This window comes from Macrobrachium rosenbergii, unplaced genomic scaffold (assembly GCF_040412425.1).
Source record: "Macrobrachium rosenbergii isolate ZJJX-2024 unplaced genomic scaffold, ASM4041242v1 13895, whole genome shotgun sequence".
NCBI classification, from domain to species: domain Eukaryota; kingdom Metazoa; phylum Arthropoda; class Malacostraca; order Decapoda; family Palaemonidae; genus Macrobrachium; species Macrobrachium rosenbergii.
Genome location: NW_027100721.1, coordinates 205,771 through 226,799, shown reverse-complemented (window position 1 = coordinate 226,799; position 21,029 = coordinate 205,771).

Below are 21,029 nucleotides of genomic sequence, written 5' to 3'. Positions count from 1 at the left end.
GAGATAGAACGAATGGAGAGAGAGAGAGGGAATCGTCAAAACAGATCCCTAATCCTTTGGATTTTTACGACTTTATATCGAAAAAACAACCTTTTACATTTACGCCTACTATCTAAAAGGTTACATTTCTATATATATTCATAATTATCAACCTTAAAACTTTGTAAATTTTCAAAGCTTCCATTAATTTTGATGTTTTATTAAATATTGAAAATAAAGTCGTAAAGTATAAATAATCCAAATGTTCTTAATTAAAAGTTTAAAGTATAGAGATAAAAATTCCCTCCCGTAACCTTATGACGTAAGGTTTATAGAAAAAGAATTCCTCCCTTCCCTATTCCCTCTCCAAGAATAAGGTCGAGAGAGAGAGAATTAGTTTCCGTTTATTCTTTATTCCGTTATGATTGTAAAAGTTAAGAAAAATATCAGTCCCTAACCACCTAGTGATTCTCCTCTCTTTACTTTTTCCTGACCTTTTATTTACCAAATAATTTTCTAAACTTTATATTTAATTAGTTATATTGCTCCCCCTTATTCATTCTCTTTATAACATAATGGTTTACAATGCTGAATATCAATTTGTATAAGGTTTGTTTAACTTAATTTAATGTACTCCTTGCACCATGGCTTTATAACGTAAATTTAAAATAATTCTCTTAACTAAAGCTAAAAATGGTTTGAAATCAAGCAATCCAAGTGGTCATTCTATATGGGATATGAAATGAGGTGTTGCAGAACGAGAATGAGAGAGAGAGAGAGAGAGAAAATGAGCCATAATAGGAGGGTGAACTTTTTCTAAACGTATCATTCATTCTTCACAGCGAAAATAAATTATGAAACAAGATTATGATTGAAACATCTACTGGGAGTATGATTATCAATATTTACATCATTCAAATATAATAATTATCACAAAGTTAATTTCATCAAATGAGTAATAATAATAATAAAATAATAATAATAATAATAATAATGAATAATAATAAAATATTATAAGGAAAAAATATACTGAATGAAGATGAGTTTATCAGTGTGATCCTGTGATGCATACATTATTATTACACATTATTATTATTATTCAAATTAATAATAATAATAATAAATGGTACTACTGCACGTCTTGTATTTAGCTATACCGAATTATTTTTATATACTTAGAAAACCGACAGAGAGAGAGAGAGAAATGAGTCAGAGACTTCGTTTCCTGTCTCAATTGTTGCTGGCTGGAATTCTCAAAAGTATACTTTCCAACTCTTTCTCTCTGAAATTCTCTCCTCTCTCTCTCTCAGAAAAGAAGGTAAACAACTGCGTAAAAGTCTGGCGGCATTATTCTAATGGGACAATATAACGAATAACAGTAAATCTAAAAAAAAAAAAAAAAAAAATTTTTACGAGGTTTTATCAGGGGAAGTTGGGGGAGATGTTGGTGGACGAGGAATCTGGGGAGGGGATGTTGGGAAGGGGGAGAGGGGAGATAAAGCTGGGAGGGGGCAATTGTTGGGGTTTTCAAAGTTCCATTAAGGTGATGGGTATTTCTGGTGTATTAGGACATCAAAAGGATCATTTTTGCAGGGGATATCTGTAATAAATGGCGGGAATTAGCATTTAATATTTGGGGGTGGGTAATGGGTGTCAGTTGGGTGTTAGGGCGGGGGTGGTGATGGATAAAAGGGGATACAGGGGGAGAGAGGCCACCGAGCAAGTCCCAGGCAGTATTGTAAAGTAAGAAAAAGTCCACTGAACTAATTCTCCTGAATTTATTTTCAAAACCTAGAAATTCATTCCTAGTCATAATGTGGTTCAGATTTCACTCTCAATAAGCTGTAGGTCCCACATAATGCTAGGTAACCAGTTATTTTGTCATGCCAACTAAATAAATGTACAATCCTTGGGGCATGCCCTCCTCTCTAGGAGAGCTGTTAATCAGCTGAGTGGTCTGGTTAACAACAAAGGTATACTTAATGAAGCAATAAAAAAATGGTAAAATGATGGATAGAAATGAGGTGAGAGAGAGAGAGAGAGAGAGAGAGAGAGAGAGTGTAGGGGCAAAACTTTAGGCCTAAAGTGGCTCATTCATTCATTCACAGCGAAAATAAATGTGGAAACAAGAGTATAACTGAACATCTACAAAAGGTACAATATCCAGTAATCAGTAATAATTATCATTGTTATTCATCAAATGAATAATAATAATAATAATAATAATAATAATAATAATAATAATAATAATAATATAATAAAATGTCATTCATTCTATCGGTCTAGGCTTATAACCAACCCCAAGCACGAGAATGACTTCTCCGTAGCTAACGGTGAAATGCATGAATACAGACATACAAACAGACAGACAGACAGCAGTGGAACAGAGGGAAAGGAACAGAGAGACATAGGAGACAGGGAGGGCGGGGGGGTGTGGGGGGTCCGCTAATCCCTCGGAAATTGCCCCAAAATAAGGGACAAACAAAGGACCCACTATATATCGGCACCTACACCACGTTCTCTGGAGAATGGATTTTGCTATTCATTTGTTTTATAAACGTAGAAAATGGCTTTGCTAATATTACTTATACCAAGAATAAAACACATTCCATGATTTTGCCCTTGAGAGAGAGAGAGAGAGAGAGAGAGAGAGAGAGAGAGAGAGAGAGAGAGAGAGAGAGAAAAGCGCACAATAAAAATAAACCGCTAATATGAACACCTATATAGACGACTCTCGGGAGAATCTGCTAAGGGGGTTGAGGAGAGAATCTCTCTCTCTCTCTCTCTCTCTCTCTCTCTCTCTCTCTCTCACACACACACACACACACAAAATCAGAATCAAGAGAACTTTGAAGGATCTCTCTCTCTCTCTCTCCACAAACTCGGAATAGAAACAAAAAATTGATTTGACGAGAACTTTGAAGGATTCAAATTATAACGTAGGAAACGTTTGTGAATGAGAATTACGATCGTGTGTGTGTGCGCGCGTGTATGTATGCATGTATGTGTGTATGTACGTATGCACGTGTGTATGTACGTACGCATGTGCACGTGACTACGTGAAACATCATCATCCCTTAGAAAATAACACAACTTGAACAGATACATACTTGGAATAACGAACATTGAAGAGGTCGTTACAGGCCAAATGATTTCTCTCTCTCTCTCTCTCTCCCTCCCTTTCTCTCTCTCTCTCAATACAAAATACGCTACAAAATGCTTCGGAAATCATTCTGATAGTAAAGTAGACGCGATAACAACACGTATTATCATAAATGACAATAAAAAAAAATACTGGTCCATTCTGGTGGGTCTGATGAACCTTGGAGGCAGCGAGGAGGTGGCGAGAGAGAGAGAGAGAGAGAGAGAGAGAGAGAGAGAGAGAGAGAGAGAGAGAGAGAGAATGAACGGAGCTTCCTCAAAATAATGTATACAGTATGCATGCATATATATATATATACCACAAGGTGTATATATATACATATATGATGAAACAATAAGTCACTTAATACATTACCTTTAACCTTATCCTACACACCGGGCACGAACTGCATCCATCTCTCACAAAGTCTAGAAGCACATCCAACTCTCACAACATCTACAGATACACTGAAGCAAGGCTGAGCATTGAGCAAGCAGCCAAGCAAGTGGTGAGGCTGGGATCCCCTGGCAGTCCCCATCCCTACGGCTTGAGCCAACGAACACAAACAACTATAATCACAAAGTCTACACATACACTGACGCCGGCCAGCATCAGGCCAGCCGCCAGCAGCTTGTGTGAGGCTGGCATCCCCCAGGACCACACCCCCTCTCCCCGCCACCAACCCAACATCACCCACCCATCCCTCCCTCCCAACCAAAAACCTCCCTCCCCACGACAAATCTCCCTCGACCCGTTTCACAAACAGTTAGGAAATATCATCTCTTTAACGGCGGCCATTCAGCTCTGGAAATTAACTCGAATGTAAAAGCAAGCAAGCGAGAGAGAAAGAGAGAGAGAGAGAGAGAGAGAGAGAAGAAAGAGAAGGAAGAGGTAGAGAGGAAGGAGGATTCTCTCTCTCTCTCTCTCTCTCTCTCCACAACACACCCGTCTCCACCGGCGCGCACTAAACAATGAGTCTATAAAAAATCTTGAAATAACGACTGTTTTTTTTATTATTAGAATTGATTATATATCACATTGTTAACTTGAAATTTGATTCCTGATGAACCTATTCTACCATACGGTTTTGCTTTGTTTATTTATCTGATTACATCACTACTGCACAGTAGGCCTATTCAGTATATATCAGAGGTTCTTAACCTTTTTAATTAACACCCCCTTGCATCTGCGAGTAAAACCTCCTCCCAGATTTAAAGAAAAATAAAACAAAGAGAAAGAGGTGTTTTTATTCTTTTGGGAATGAATTAGTGAGATACTTGACGCTGCTTCTTAGCGAGTCTTGTTTAAGAGAATAACGAATATAATTAGAGAATTTTCAACTTTTCCCTGGGGCCCGCGCCACCCCCCCTTGGAAATTGCTGGCGCCCCCCAGATTGAGAACCACTGACATATATGTATTTTCCTATACTGATTTTGCGACATTAACTCCCTCTAAAGTGTACAATAGTATCACTAATCTTATTGTATGTTGAATCTTTCAATAATGAAATGAATGGTACTAATTCAATACTGTTTTTTAATAGCCATTTTCAATGGGATAAAGTATATTGAATTTGACTCTCTCTCTCTCTCTCTCTCTCTCTGATGTGACTGCTATAAGAATAATAATGCGATTGAGGAAATGTATAACGAATTAGATAACCTTTACCAGCGTGTCTTCAGACTTTATGAAAGACAAGTACATATGAATAGGTTTCACTTTCCGAATAATAATAATAATAATATTAATAATAATAATAATAATCATAATGAAGTCTGTGTTTTTGTCAGCACTACGAAATGGCAGGAGAGAGAGAGAGAGAGAGAGAGAGAGAGAGAGAGAGAGAGAGAGAGAGCTAATCAATCAGGAACACTGGTATTCTCTCTCTCTAACAGTAGCATTTTGACCATAATATAAACCGTAACCGTAGGCCTAGTATCGTCTCCACTCTTTTTTTTCTTTTCCGCACTATAACATGTGATTTAGGGGGACCAAAATTGCTTTAAGACTTTAGTGAACTCCTTTGACTTATTATTGACTTGTCTTGGAACGAGGTGTTTTGTTTTGAATATTTTTACTACATAAAGAGCCGTCGCCATTGCATATCTCCATAAATCAATTTGCTATTGATGTTCGCAAATTCTATTTCATAGCCTTGAAAAAACACGAAGAATTCGACAAGTTAAGAGAGAATTGTGGCTATTACGATAGCATATGCATCTGGTTAAAAGTGACAAGTAGTTTCTACATATATACAAGTTAGAGCCACATCTGAGAGCATGTTACCTCTGCGACAGTCGAGAGATCACTGACGTTCTTCTTGACAATCTTCCAATTTATTCTAACTGATCAGCCTCTGTTGCTGAGTTAATCTAATTGACTTCAGGAACAGAGAGAGTTCGGGTGTTTAGCACACGTCAGGTTGTGTTAAAGGAAAGTTATAGTATTATTTGTGCTTAATTGGTGTACGTATATATTCGTGTGTGTATATACAGTATGTATGTATGTATATATATGAAATATATGTGTATACGTGTGTGTGTATATATATGTTTGTATGTGTGCGTGTATATATATGTATGTATATAATTCGTCACGTTCCATATTTTCGTGATTCAGTTACACACACACACACACACACACACACACACATATATATATATATATATGTATCGAGTGAATAGAGAAAAAGGTATTTTTTCGAAGTAGAAATATCCTATTTCCATTTGGGTCAGTACGGAGGACCGTAACGCAATAAATTTCCCAGTCTGTCAAAACAAGTCTCCAACCATATCGTCAAGAACACACCGGCACTAACGAGGCGCTAAGAGAAATTGCATCTGGCCGTGCCTTCGAAATCCACTAGGGTCCTGCGAAGGAACCTTATGGTTAGTAAGAGTCTGGGAAAAACCTCAACCCCCCTTGACTTCGAGGATAGCCCAAGGAAATAAGCCACGCCCACAGGTCAAGCCTAGATGTTTTGGCCAATCAAATGCCATCAGTGCCAAAGACCTAGGGACATCCTACAAGGAGCAAATACCCAATAATCAACAGGAATTCCTTAAAACACACCTCCAAAAGTTGGAATGAAGCAAGTGGAGGAGGTGCCTCAGAAAAGCAGTACCTGCCCAGAATATGACGTCATGGTTGACACAAGGGAAAATGGGAGATATAAGGACAGGCATACAGGAAAGGACACAGAAAAAAGGTGGGAGAGAAAAGAGAGGGACAGAGAAAAGTCGCGGAGAGAAAAGAGAGAGAAAAGTCGCAGAGTGGGAAGATAGAGAGAGAGAACTATTCCGAAGTGTGGGAAGCAGAAAAGACAGAAAGAGAAGTGTGTTAGTGAAGAAAGACTCTCTCAAACAATAGTCCCCGTAATCTAATTCGTTAAGTCTCTCGAAACCATTATTTCCAAGTCTCGAAACCATTATCTTAAAGTCTCGAACCATTAAGAAACAGTTAAGAACTATAGGTGGAACTGTAAGACAAAAATCACAAATAAAGAAGAAACGGGAACAATTAATCATTTTCCCTTTAACCTCGGTAATTTACAATTTAATAACTGTTTTAAAGAGCCACTTGTTCCTACTTACAATAATTACCACACGCCCTACGCCGGACGCGCTTACCTTAGTGTTGGGCCCTTTGAAGGAAAGAACAGGGTCCGACAACAGCTGGTAGCGAGCGGTGGGATAACGAGAGTTAAGTGGGATAACGAGAGCAGTGGGCTAACAAGAGCTAAGTGAGATAAAAAAAAAGCTGTAGCCGATGGCGATCGGTGAGATTACAACAGCTAAGTGAGATAACCGCGGGTGTACATGTAGTGATCACGAACAGTTGGCGAAACAGTGAAGTGAGATAAACAATTGGAAATAGAATAAACAAGTGATCAAAGAAAACACCAAAGACAAAACATAACATACGCCACTCTGCAAAGAAGAAATAAAATACGCCCCACGCAAACACACACAACGCTACGACAAAGCAGAAGACTACGCCCCAGAGAGAGAGAGAGAGGCCCTTTTCCTGTCGACGCCACGATGATTCCCGTGATCGAGTGAGAGCCAGATCCCCAGCTAAGGCGCAGTGACGGAAGGACGCTGAAGAAGAAGGCGAAGAAGACGAACGAACAACCTAACCCTTGGATGAAAGCCTACGAATAACGAAATCAAGCTGCCGAGAGAATACGCGCAGAAAGACGAGAGAAAAAAACGACTCACAGTAAGAATGTCCTTACGGTCACACACACACGTAGAAAATTTTTTTTTCTTTGAGTTAGAAACACACAAAATTAAGTCGACTAAGAACACTTGTATTGATATTCATTTGAAAACACAAAACTCATACGTAAATTAAATAGACTTGGCAACAAGAGTTTTTTTTTCTTTTTCTCTTTCTTTAACTAAGCACCTATCGATCTTTTACTAAATTTTATCCAACATTTGGTATTACTAAACTTTATTTAACGTTTGGCATGACTAACCCATAATTTCTGTATTTTATTTGTGTCATTCTACGGTTATTTTAAGCATTTAATTTCTTATGTAACATTCATTAGCGGAAATTTATATATTTTTCGATCGAGAAATCTCAACTGGTTTTTGTTCGCTTAAAGGTGTTCAGAATCATAAGTTTTTCGAAGATTATTTTTCTTTAATTTTTTTAAGCGAGTGATAATTTATTTACTTGTTTTACCAGCACTGTCAAGGATAATTGGAAGTTAAGGGATTTTTTTCTTTTAACACCGCCAATCGGTAATTTAGAATTTCAGGAAATTTTAGCGATTGATTAATTTTACTTTAAGTAAGATAGAAGTGTTTATCACCTTTTGTGAATTTTTTTTTCTGATTTTAAGAACTGGCATATCAGAGACTTAAGAATTGGGAAGAAATGAAACAGTTCCTTAGGGAAGCGTATTCCCCAGTAGGCGAAACAGATCCCGTTATCAGTCTCGCAAAGATGCTTCATGATTGGAAAGTAAATAAGGGTAAGAAAAGTAGTTCACAGATATATAAAGACATTGAAGAGTGGGGTCAGGCATTTCCAAACAAACAATGGACAAGGACCGAAGGGGGTAAAGAAGTAATGTCACTTGAAAATTGTAAGAAATTGATGGAGTTAGCATTGCTGTTGGGAACTTTACCCGCAACCGTCCTTGCAAAGATGAACCGTAAATGGGAGACATCAGACGACGTAGCTGACATTAAAGAGGAAGTAGCAAGAATCTTAGGTAGAAATCACGAAGGGAACCCCGTATACAGACCTTTAGTCACCATAGGACAAGAAGAAAGAGGACAAAATAGTTCTAGGAATCCAGATAGAATCAGAATTAGGACGTTAGGTAATACAACTCAAGGGGGATTTTCAACAGTCACGTGTTATAACTGTCAGAAGAAGGGACATTATGCCAGTGACTGTCGAGGGATAGCTTACTGCCCTTTCCATAAGAGAGCCGGGCATAGCGCTCGAGATTGCAGAAATAGACCTGCTTCAACACCTAGATATAGATCTCAGTCAAGAGGCAGAGGTAGAGACCGTAGTCAGTCTCCACAAGCTAGAAGGAATAGGAGTTCAAACCCAAATAGGTATCAAGATACTAACCAAACTGCGAGTATATCAGATGACACAATGGTAAATTTTCACTCCAGTGGTATAATGGATCTTCCTTCATAATAGAGGGAAGGACCGGATTGCAAAACCTAAGCCAAACTAGACAGGTTAGCAAAGTTAATATAGGGAATGAATATAATTATAGACCAGTATTTCCCGCACATGTTGGTTTAGAGAAACCTATTGCCACATTCTTTGATACAGGGAGTCCTAAGAATATAATGTCAGAAAAGGTGTATCAGATGTATTTTTCTCACTTAAGTTTGAACCCAGCAGTAGACTGCAGAATCACAGACGTTCAGGGTAATAATATCAGAATAGTAGGACAAATAGATTTTCCTTTTAAGCTAGGAAGAATTTCACTAAAGGAGAAGGTTCTAGTAGTAAGAGATATACAGTTAGGGTTTGCACATTTGCTAATTGGTTATCCGACTATGGCTAGAGAAGGTATCAGCATTAATGCACCTAGAGAGCAATTAGTGATTAGAAGGGGTCATAAAATTTCTAGAATACCTCTATGTAAATTAACAGGAAGAATCCCGACTCAAGAGCACTCTTCATTGAGAAGTATTCTAAAGAAAGACACGACAGAGGGAAGATATTCAGTATACAGCACAAGCTCTCAACAGATAAATACTCACTTAGAATCCAACCAAGAAACTTACTTGAAATTAGACAGGGAGTTAAGACTTAAACCTGGAGAGAGCGCATGGATAGAATGTACAGTAAATCCAATTTTTGAAGGGAAGGAAATTCTCGCGCTTACTGAAGAAGCACAAGTAAAGGGGGTACATTACTCTTCTAGTCTACATGAAGTCAGGCAGGGTAAAATAGCTTTGCAGGTTATGAATAACAGAGGAGGAAAGGTTAGGCTAACACAGGGAACAGAATTAGGTTTAGCAGAGGTATACACCATTCCCATTCAAGTTGTAGAGAAGGAAACGGTAGCACCAATCAATAAAGAAGGTGAAAATTTAGCCCAGGACATAAAACTGAGAAGAGCTAAGATAGGGTCTCACTTGAAAGATATTAAAGAAGATTGTGCTAGAGAGAAACTCATAGATTTGCTAAGTGAGTACCAAGACATAGTCGCTATGGAGGGCGATACACTAGGTAACACAGGTGAAATAACGCATAGAATAGACATTCCACAAAACACAAAGCCAATCTACATACCAGCCTATAGAGTAGCCCATTCCCAGAAGGAGATCATTGAAAGAGAAGTACAAAAAATGGATAGGCAAGGAATAATAGAACCATCAAAATCTCCATGGTCTTTCCCACTTTTGCTAGTTCCAAAAAAGGATAAAACCTACAGAGTAGTGGTAGATTTCAGAAGGTTAAACAAGATAACTGAAAATGATCCTTATCCAATGCCGTCTATGAGAGATCTTATCACAACGATCGGATCCAAGAAATACTTTACCACAATAGATTTGTTGCAAGGATTTTTACAAATTCCTTTGGACGAGGAAAGTAAACCATTAACTGCCTTTAGCACAAGCAACGGTAGATATCAATACGTGAGAATGCCTTTTGGTCTGAAGTCAAGCCCAGTAACCTTTGTGAGATTAATGGATAAGATTTTAGGTGATTTATTAGGCAAGGATGTACATTGCTATATAGACGATTTGATAATAGCAACAGATACACTTGAAGAACACATAAAACTGGTAAGAGAAGTACTAAAGAGACTGAGGAAGGCGAATCTTAAATTGAAGTTAAAGAAGTGCAATTTCCTAAGAAGGAAAATAGACTACCTGGGACACACACTAAGTGAAAAGGGTGTGGAAGTAAACGACTTAAAGATTAAGTCAATCAAAGAGTATCCTACACCTCAATGTAAGAAGGATGTGAAGTCATTTTTGGGATTAGCAGGTTTTTACCGCAAGTACATAAAGAATTTTGCAACAATATCCGCACCGCTGACGGAGTTATTAAAGGAACACGTGTCATTCGTATGGAAAACAAGGCAACAAGAAGCATTTGATGAACTAAAGGAAAGGTTAACTCATTCTCCCGTACTTAGTTTCCCAGATTTCAGTAAAGAATTCTTTTAGCTACAGATGCAAGTCGCACTGGTATAGGAGCATGCTTAATGCAAAGACATGATAACAAATATAATGCTATAGCATATTACAGTAGAAAGCTAAAGCCCACAGAAATAAACTACTCAGTAACAGACCTAGAGTCTTTAGCCATAATAGATGCTTTAAAACACTTCAGGTATATCATATTCGGGTACAAGATAACCGTATTCACTGATCATTCCGCCATAGTAGAAATGCTTAAGAATCCGAATTTTTCCGGACGTAGAGCTCGTTGGTTCATGACAGCCCAAGACTATGACATAGAGTTGAAATATGTTCCAGGGAAGGCCAATAAAGTGGCAGACGCCTTATCAAGGCATAGTAACCAAATTGATAGTATAAACTTGATAGGTCACGAAGCAGAACAGGCCGAATTCATAAGCAATGTATTTACCATGCATTACACAGAAGAACTTTCCAGACAAAATTTCATAAGTGAACAAAAAGTGATGAAGATTTAAAGGAGATCTTCGATTTTGTAGAAAATAAAAGAGAATTTAGTCAAAAGGAACGAGCAGAACTAAGTAACAGAATTGGATGCCCCATAGACGCGGTAAACGTCATAGACGACGTACTAGTTTGGATGTGTCACGAGTGTGACCCGTTTGATCAATTACTAGAGTACTCCATAAAAGAATAGTACCAAGGAGCCTAAGAAATAAAGTCATTGAGTTAATGCATGACGATGACATGAGAGCTCACCCAGGAAGGGATGAGACAGTTAGACTAGTTAAAAGATCTTTTCATTGGAAAGGAATTTACAAGGATGTTAGTAATTACGTGAAGAGCTGCAATACTTGCAACAGTTACAAGGGAAGAACAGATAAGGAAGTACCTCTAGGGAAATATCCCATCCCGCAGACTCCATTTGAAAGAGTAGCCATAGATCTGATCACTAATCTTCACACCACGAGTAAGGGAATAGAAATATATTAGTGTGTATTGACGCACTCACTAGATATACAGAGTTAATACCATTAGCTAGTAAAGGAGCTAAAGAGTGTGCAATCGCTCTTTTGATAAGATATTTTGTAGGTATTCTGCCCCACAGCTCATTATATCTGATAATGGCACCGAGTTCAATAACTCATTAGTTCAAGAAATTTGTGATGCATTCAAGGTAGAAAAGGTAACGATACAACCGTATCATCCAGCTAGTAATGGCTTGGCAGAAAGAAATAACAGAAAGGTTCTAGATGCATTAAGGCATACAGTAGGACAGGATCCTGATTGGGACGTCAATTTACCTTTAGTCCAATTATCACTAAACGCTAAGTATCATACAAGTACTCAAGCAACACCCATAAAAGCTTTAATGGGATATGAACCAAGATTACCATATGCGTGGCTAAATCAGCCACTACAGCCTAATTACTCTGAAGACATTATGAAAATAAGAATTGGGAATTTCAAGGTAATTCATAAGCAATTACACAAGAATTTAGAGGAAGCTCAGAAGAATATGATAGACAGGTATCAAAAGGATTAAGGCCAGTAGATTACAAGATAGGCGATGAAGTTTACCTCAAGAAGGAAGTAAGAAGTGGAATTAATTACAAGTTAGCCACTAAATTCACAGGGCCATACAAGGTCATAGATGTGCAAGAGACTAAGGTGAAAGTGAAAAGGTGAATGAAGTAATACCTTCCACATATGCTGAATCATTAGAAGAAGAAGGATTTTGGATAAATAAAGATAAAGTCAAGAGAACAAAAGAAGTTAAAGAGGCAGAACTGACTGAAGAATTAGAAGAAGCTACTTCAGAAGAAACAACTAGATATAACCTAAGAAATAGAAGAGTCACATTTCAGTAATAATGATAAGAACAAACCCATCAATTCATCCAATTATTCCTTGTATTTGATTTCTTTGTTGCTGAGTTTGCCTTTATTGGTTGACTTAGTAATGAAACTATTTTTTTTATAATGTTGCAATGCTTACTTTAATTAGTCGGTCTTGTAACAAAAGAATTTGGGGTTAAGGCGCCGTAACTTCGAATTTACATTTTCTTTAACTGAGGGGAATTACTTAGGAAGCAAGAAGGTAAAGTAAAATTTCTGAAATGTAACGTATTAAAGTCAGAAGGGTTAACAGTCATCTTTAGGGATTTGGCAGCCCACTGTACTAATAGAAGAATGAGGTGAAGTTTAAGACAGGTTTAAATGATTTCAACGAGAATCTTGTTTTCAAATCACGAATATTTGTGTCAGTGTACTAATCATAGAAAGTAAGGTAAAGAAAATGAAATACAGTTTGTAAGACTTGCAGTACTTTAGATTACCTCATCAGGAGGAAATCTTGGCATAACCCATAACATGTCAACACTGAAAAGTGCATGAACTATACTAACACTAGAAGTAGAAATAGTAATTACTTGTTCCGTAGAACTAACACGTTTGCGATCTTCGTTTCTCAGAGATACTTTAAATAGCTGCCGGTTTTGCCAGTCACAAAATATTCATAAATTACTACTTTGTTTCCGACCCAAGTTGTGATCATTCTTTACGGAGTTAGTCATTAAAATAGAAGTTTCCTATGCAAAGAAGTCTATGCATTGATAAAGTCAAACAACAAGTACTGATAAGTTACACACATGTTAGTTACACAATGTTTGAATACACAAGATACAAGTAAAGGACATTATCATTCATTTGTAGCAGCAGGCCCAACAGAAATCCATGAAAGAACAGCCCAAGAAATGAAGATTGCCGCCCTTATGATTATACAGATTAGGTCACACAAATTTAAAATCCACCTGTTAGGCAGCTAGGTATGAGGGCTGAGTAAATCCAAATGTAACTTGGATAGATAATTGCTAATGTTTTTGCTCTTTCATATCATTTACGATTATTTAATACTTAAAGCCAGATGCATAGAAGAAGATTTGTCATACAAAACGTGTGCATATTGTTAGGAGCCCTCACATAGTCCATACTGTTTTGTTTGTTAGAAAACTGTCAGGAGCAGTTGAGTAGCATGACCGAGGAATGTATCAGTGAATGAGAAAAATGTATTTTCAGTAGAAATATCTATTTCCATTTGGGTCAGTACGAGGACCATAACGCAATAAATTTCCCAGTCTGTCAAAACAAGTCTCCAACCATATCTTCAAGAACACACCAGCACTAACAGCTAAGAGAAATTGCATCTGGCCATTGCCTTCAAATCCCCGAGGTCCTGAAGGAACATGGTTAGTAAAGTGTGGGAAAAACCTCTCACCCCCTTGACTTCAAACGATAGCAAAGAAATAAAAGCCACGCCCAAGCCTAGATGTTTTGGCCAATCAAATGCCATCAGTGCCAGAGACCTAAGGGACATCCTACAGGCAAATGCCCAATAATCAACAGAATTCCTTAAAACACACCTCCAAAGTTGGGAGATAAACAAGTGGAGGAGGTGCCTCAGAAAAAGCAGTACCTGCCAGATGTAGCGTCATGGTTGACACAGGAAATGGGAGATATAAGGATGGGCATGCAGGAAAGGAGACAGAGAAAAAGGAACAGGAGAAAAAGAGGAGACCAGAGGAAAAGTCGCAGAGAAAAGAGAGAGACAGAGAGAAAAAACGCAGAGTGGGAAGATAGAGAAGGAGCTGTTCCGAAGTGTGGGAAGCAGAAAAGGCAGAAGGAGAAAGTGTTTTAGTGAAGGCTCTCAAACAATAGTCCCCGTAATCCTAATTCGTTAAGTCTCTCGAAAACATTATTCAAAGTCTCGAAACCATTATCTTAAAGTCTCGAACCATTAAACAGTTAGAACTAGATTGCAGAACTTCTGTAGACAAAAATACAAATAAGAAAGCGAGGAACAATTAATCATTTTCCTTAACATGGTAATTTACAATTTAATAACTGTTTTAAGAGCCACTTGTTCTGCCTAATAGTACCACACGCCCGCCCAGACCTTATGATGTTGGGCACTGAAGGAAGAAAAACAGGGTCCGACAACACATGTGTTTGCAGATGCTCCATACCTAGTCAAACTTATTGAAATAACTTTGGACAACAGCAGAGAAATATATGTGTTTGCAGACGCTCCACACCTAGTCAAACTTATTAGAAATAACTTTTAGACAACAGCAGAGAAAATACATGTGTTTCAGACGCTCCATGCCTGATCAACTGTGAAATAACTTTTGGACAACAGCAGAGAAATACATGTGTTTGGACGCTCCATACCTAGTCAAACTTATTAGAAATAACTTTTGGACAACAGCAGAAATACATGTGTTGCGGTATACACCTAGTCAAACTATTAGAAATAACTTTTGGACAACATTAGAAATACATGCTGTTGCAGACGCTCCATACCTAGATCAAACTTATTAGAAATAACTTTTGGACAACGAAATACATGTGTTTACAGATGCTCCACACGATCAAACTTATTAGAAATAACTTTTGGACAACAGCAGAAATACATGTGTTGAATATCATACCTAGTAAAACTTATTAGAAATAGAAATAACTTTCTTCACCATGGATTCATATTGCCGGATGCTACGTACGCTCACTTCTTCTTCTTCCCAGCTTGTTCCCATTTTTATATGGGGTCGCCGTGATGCCTTCCTTTGAAGGACTTTGACGCTCACAATGGTCCAATTAAAGCTGATAACGAGGAGCAGAAGTGATCTTCGGTTCAACATATCAACTTTATAAAACGTAATGTTATGGGTCATGCAATGCATGAGGGGATTAACACATGCAACTGCTGTCGAAACTATCAATTGATCACTTCGGCAACCAAGGTAAATTTGAAAGATAAGACTGAAAAGTACAAGCCAGTTCATTCGGCTTGTTGATAAATGGTTTAATTTGTTTTAATTCTCGAGTGCTAATGAATGAAAATCATCAAGAAATGCTTCCGGACTACACTGAAACGCAGAAAAAATCTTGCGATGCATGAGTAAAACCCACTAAATGACAGTGATGAAAGTAAAAGTGCTCTCTCTCCCCTTTTTCCAGAAAGGTCGAAACATATCTTGCTCGTCTTTGCCTAACGCCAGAAAATGGTAAAAGAAAAGTTTGGCATGACGTATATTCTAACTTGCAGACTAAATCAGGATGGGTTGGAGCACTTTTTGGTTGCATATCATATTAAATGGAAGCGTGCTATCCAGCACCCATCACCAGTTGCATTTAAACATCGTCTCAGAATACCTTTTAGAAAAGAAGACTAGCAACAGCATGGCTCCAGAGCGTTGGCTTTGCAACCTGGTGAAAGTATGACATGGAACTTATTTTCCCGCATCCCTGACAGGACGATATATCGTTCGAAGACGAAGAAATTCTCTTCAGAAAGAGCTCGGTTATCTGCAATTTTATTTTGCTTACCAAATTTATTATGGATGATCAAAGTGACTTCAAAGACCAGGAGAGTCGAAGAACAAACATTGGAAGATGCCATAGAAGGTGGTTTGCGATATGTTAGCGGTTCTACCATTACTCGCAGGTTTCCACAATATAAGCATTTAGGAGCAAGCAACGAGAAGATGACACATGGATTGGCGCCATAAGCTTTAGAAGTTAGTTAATGGAAACCTGATGAAAGGTTCTTGAACATTTGGAATCTATGGATGAATGTTTGACTCTCTCTCATCATGGGAAAAAAAGGTTTAACAACGGGAAAGGAGCGATCATTAAATTGGCTGATATACAGTAATTAGCAGTCGTCCAATTACCTTCAGAAGTCGTGAAATATTTTTGTTCGTTTGCACTTTGTTTTTAGAATTAGAAATTTGAACAGAGACATTAGTTGTTCCCAAAGAAGTGGTGAATAAGATGAAAAAGTTAGTGACTGTAACTCGTAATATGCAGTTAAAATATGTGTGAAATGTGATTTTATGGGTATACAGTATGTTAAATTGCGTATGATTCTAGAAATATATTTATATTATTGTTTAGAATGTTCTTCAGAACTCCCTTATGATTATTTGTTTTAACACAGTATGTTATAGGTTTATCTGACTATTATAAGGCATGGTCGGGGAGGTGGATTTAACGTCAATACTGTTGAAGAAGCAGCATGGTTTTCCGTCTGTTGGAGGGCGACGTTCCTTTATCGATGCGGAATGATGGTGTGGCGTGGTGTTGGTAATGTCTCAGCGACAGCCGAGCTGTACTGATGTGTGTGATCATCATTACCAGTTGCTCGTTTTAGGCAATGTTGATTGAGGATTACCTCGGTGGCAGTGTTGTACTGTACTGCGGGATGGATGGCACACTTGTTTGTTCATCTGTTGTCGTGACGGTTTAAGTCTTACCTTCGATTTATGTCAACATGTCATGTTAATGTTTAACAGTTCAGTTTACTTTCAATATGTCGTGTGCTTAACAACAATGGATTGGCCACCATTTATGTAATTTTAGGTTAAATTTTTGAGTCTTTCACGACTCAAGGTGTGTTACACATTGTTTTGAATACTGCTTATGCTTAACTGTTATTATTTAAAGTAGTTATTAAATTTGAGACTGCCTCATTTTTATAATGGTTGAAGTGTTTTGCCACTACTTTTGGAAAGCTGACTCTGGTTTGTGAGTAATTCTTTATTTTCTTTATTTTAATGATTTGGAGTAAATAGCGTTTTGCTTACTAATAGTTTATTATATGATGATTTATTTAGACTGCTGTGACTCATTGTACAAATATGATACGAATTATATACATATACACATATATATATATATATTATCATGAAAAGTTAACGTAAGTCTTTTTTTAATGATAATGTAACTGTTAAACTTTAACTTTTGTTTACATTTTGTTAAATGAAGTTTGGGCTGTTTTTCCCCCCACCGCCCGGGTATTTCGCTTGTTACTGGTAACACACCCGTAATGGGATAATTTTCTCTTTTATTTTCATATTTTGAGTTGTTGGGTGATTCGGCGGTGGGGTGTATGTAGGATCTTCGTCTCCGGGAGTTTAAGCACAGTTGTCAGGCGAGAGGTCTGCTGCTTTTGAGTCTTGCCGTTGCCTGCCCCTTTCGTTTTGCTGCGGCAAGTCCATAAAGATGCCACAGCTTGATTGGTTTGCTGCTTCCTGTTTCCTGGGTGTGTGATTCGCGTCCTACGTCTGCCCTTTTTAAGGACCTGTGCGGCGTGAGGTACAGCCTTAACATAATTGCGAAAGCTTGACCCGCGGCGTTCACCTCTGTGCAGCTTCCTCGAACCTCTTCGGCTGTTGTGGGCGTTACAGGCGTCCGTGGGGACACCTCCGATGGCGTATATATTGATAGTGGTATTCTGTGAGACTGTTGGCGGCTGCCGTTACTCGGACACAGGGTGTTGGTGGCGAAATCAACTGTGATCTGTGATGATCGTAGGGAGACTTACCTCTGGTAAGCGCATGCGCATCTTAAAGGTTTCTCATTGACGTTTGATGCGGTCTGATGATTATAGACGCTTTGGGCTGCTGATGGTAATCGGCAGAATCATCAAGTATATTCTACGGTGTTAATTTTATATATTAGTGATTCAGATAAAGACTGATGTTATTACTGTAAGTTAGGTTAAGGTATTTTGAGTGTTATAATTAGAATTAAGTTTTTTTTCTATCTTTGCCTTCTACTGTCGTATGTTTGTGTTTTTCGTCATCGTGAGTTTATTGTTTTTCTTTCTCCTCTGTGACACCCTCCTATCCTGTCAAATTTATACACATGTTAGAAAGCGTAGAGCGATAGGGAATCTTGTGTTTTGATTTTTGTAGTTGAATGCGGTTTCTAGCCCAACCATCATTTCTGACTTTACTTTATTTCAATAATAAATATTGTTATTTTAGTAAGTTCAGGTTTTCTTATTCCTCTTTGAGTGTACAGTGTTTGCTGAGGATCCTGACTACGTGGGGTTTAACTGCCCTTTTGAAGTCTTTGGTTCTTTGAAAATCTGCCTATAAGAGTTTAAGGAAAAGAATAAATCCTTTTTCACAAGAAATCAGAAATTATTCATACAACCTGGATCTGGTATATTCTGTATATTAATTTTTATTTTACACGAGATGTGTGTAAAGGGATACTATATGGCTGGTCTAGGCTCTGAAAATTTACAGGGATCATAATAATTTTGATAATTTATAGTGAGCAGGGAGGCCACCATAACATTTAACGACCTTGCAGGATCCCTCAGCAAGGCGGGCATTGTACATTCAAAGAGAGGTGTGGGGTTAGGTTTGTTGTTTCTGGGTAGCTTCCCGTCTTACGTTTGTCTTACTGTGAATGCATTGTGCGATGATTTACAAGTGAGCTGCCATTCCGTTTGGCTGATCTGAGTGGGAGGAGAATTTGTTTGAGTTGAATAAGGAACGGCTTTTTATACTAACTGATCATTTGAGTTAGGCGTCTCGTGACATTGGAAAAGGTGAATTGATTCATCAAGTGTTGAAAATGATTTCATTCCGCCAAAGGGTGCAGTTCTAAAAGAGTAATTATGATGTTGATAGCGATGAAGTAAATGAAGTTGCGATTGCAAATCTTAAAGGAACTACTTCACGGTTAAGGAGTGCGTTTGGAAAAGGCTAAGCTTGAGATCGCATGGCGTGAAGGAGCGAGCATGAGTTGGAAGTTCTTAGATTCTGGTTGGAGTCAAAGAACCTGATCGGATGAAAATAAGTTTAACTTGATTTGGTGCTTTGAGCTTGTCCCTCATTTTGATGAGTCGAATGTGTCTGAGGATTCTTTTGTGCTGAGAAAGTTGCGAAGAATTGGAATGGCCTAAAGATATGGACCACGCTGGTTCAGTGTATCGGTTTAAAGGGAAGGCTCAAAGGTATATACGAACTTAAAGGGAGGACCTTGCTTTGATTATGATTCTGTCAAGGCCATTGCTACTCAAAGCTTATGACCTAGTTCTAGGGCATATCATGAAGTTTAGGAACCTTAAGAAAACGAGTGAAATTACATTTGTCGAGTTTGCTCGCAGGAAGGAGCAATGTCACTTTGGCGACTAGTTTAAAGTCAAAGGAAGTGTATGAGATGGATAGGCTGAGAGAGTTGATTCTCGTAGAAGAATTTAAAGGATTGTACTCTGAGAGCTGAAGACTCATTTAAGAGGGCTTAAAGCAGCTCTTCAAGAGGTGGCAATTGCCTCTGGCCGAGTATGTACTGACTCATAAACAGGTGAATAAAGTATTTCTGGTGCAAGAGACGGTAATGGACGGTGGTATTCGTCAGGAGATCACCTCAATATATAAATAGAATAATAACTCCCGTAGTAATAGGAATGTAGTAATGGGATGTACATAATAATAATAGTAGCAGCGATAACTGTGGAGCTGGCAGTAGTAATGTAGATAATGGTGGAGAATTTTAGAAATAAGGTGTATGATAGGTCTCCCAGAAGAGGTTCCGGTGTGAATTGCTTTTGGTGCAATAAAAAGGGACACATTAAAAGTGAGTGTTTTGCACGAAAACGGTACTTAGAAAGTAAGATTAGGGAACCTGTTACTGTGGTATCTGCAGAAACCGAAGTGCCTCCGCAATGACTGAAGTTTAGGGAGTATATCTCGGAGGGCATGATTTATCCCGATTCCGAGAAGGTGAATGGAAGGAAAATATCAGTGCTGCGTGACACGGGGGCTGATGCCCAGTACAGGTGGGTCATTACCCGATAATTACGCCCTAAACAGACAGAATTTGTTTTTATTGTTTCCCCATCTACGGTCTCATCATATTCACTCGAAACCTTTTACGTGGACTCTCCTGGTGTGTCAGGCACAGTTAAGTTGGCAGTGGTCGACAACTTGCAATATAAAAATAAATGTAATTATTGCTAATGATATCAGCGTTGGAAAACCGAATTATATTTTGACTTTTACCAAGTTGAACCGAAAATAATCAGGCTGATATATGTAATGGCATTTTTATTAGATACTCCCTATTGGTGTGATTCTGGCGCTCTGGTGGCGGGGCTTAACCTCGGCGAGTAAATTTGGATTTAGACATTTTAGACAGACAGGTGACGACTCAAAGACTGATAGGGACCAAGGTATTATAGAAATTTCTAGATGGCAGGGGACATCGACTGGCATGTGATTCCTTTAAGAGCTGCCCAAGAGGCGGGATTTGGTAATGTAACGGAGGAGGTTGATAATTTGGACAAGCCATTTGCCAAACAAAGGTGGTTTGGTTACCCGTTTCAGCCGGGCGGTGGATGTACCTGCTGATATGGTGAGGTCAGAAAACAATTAGTTATTCTGAAATATAGGAGTCAGTTGATGCTT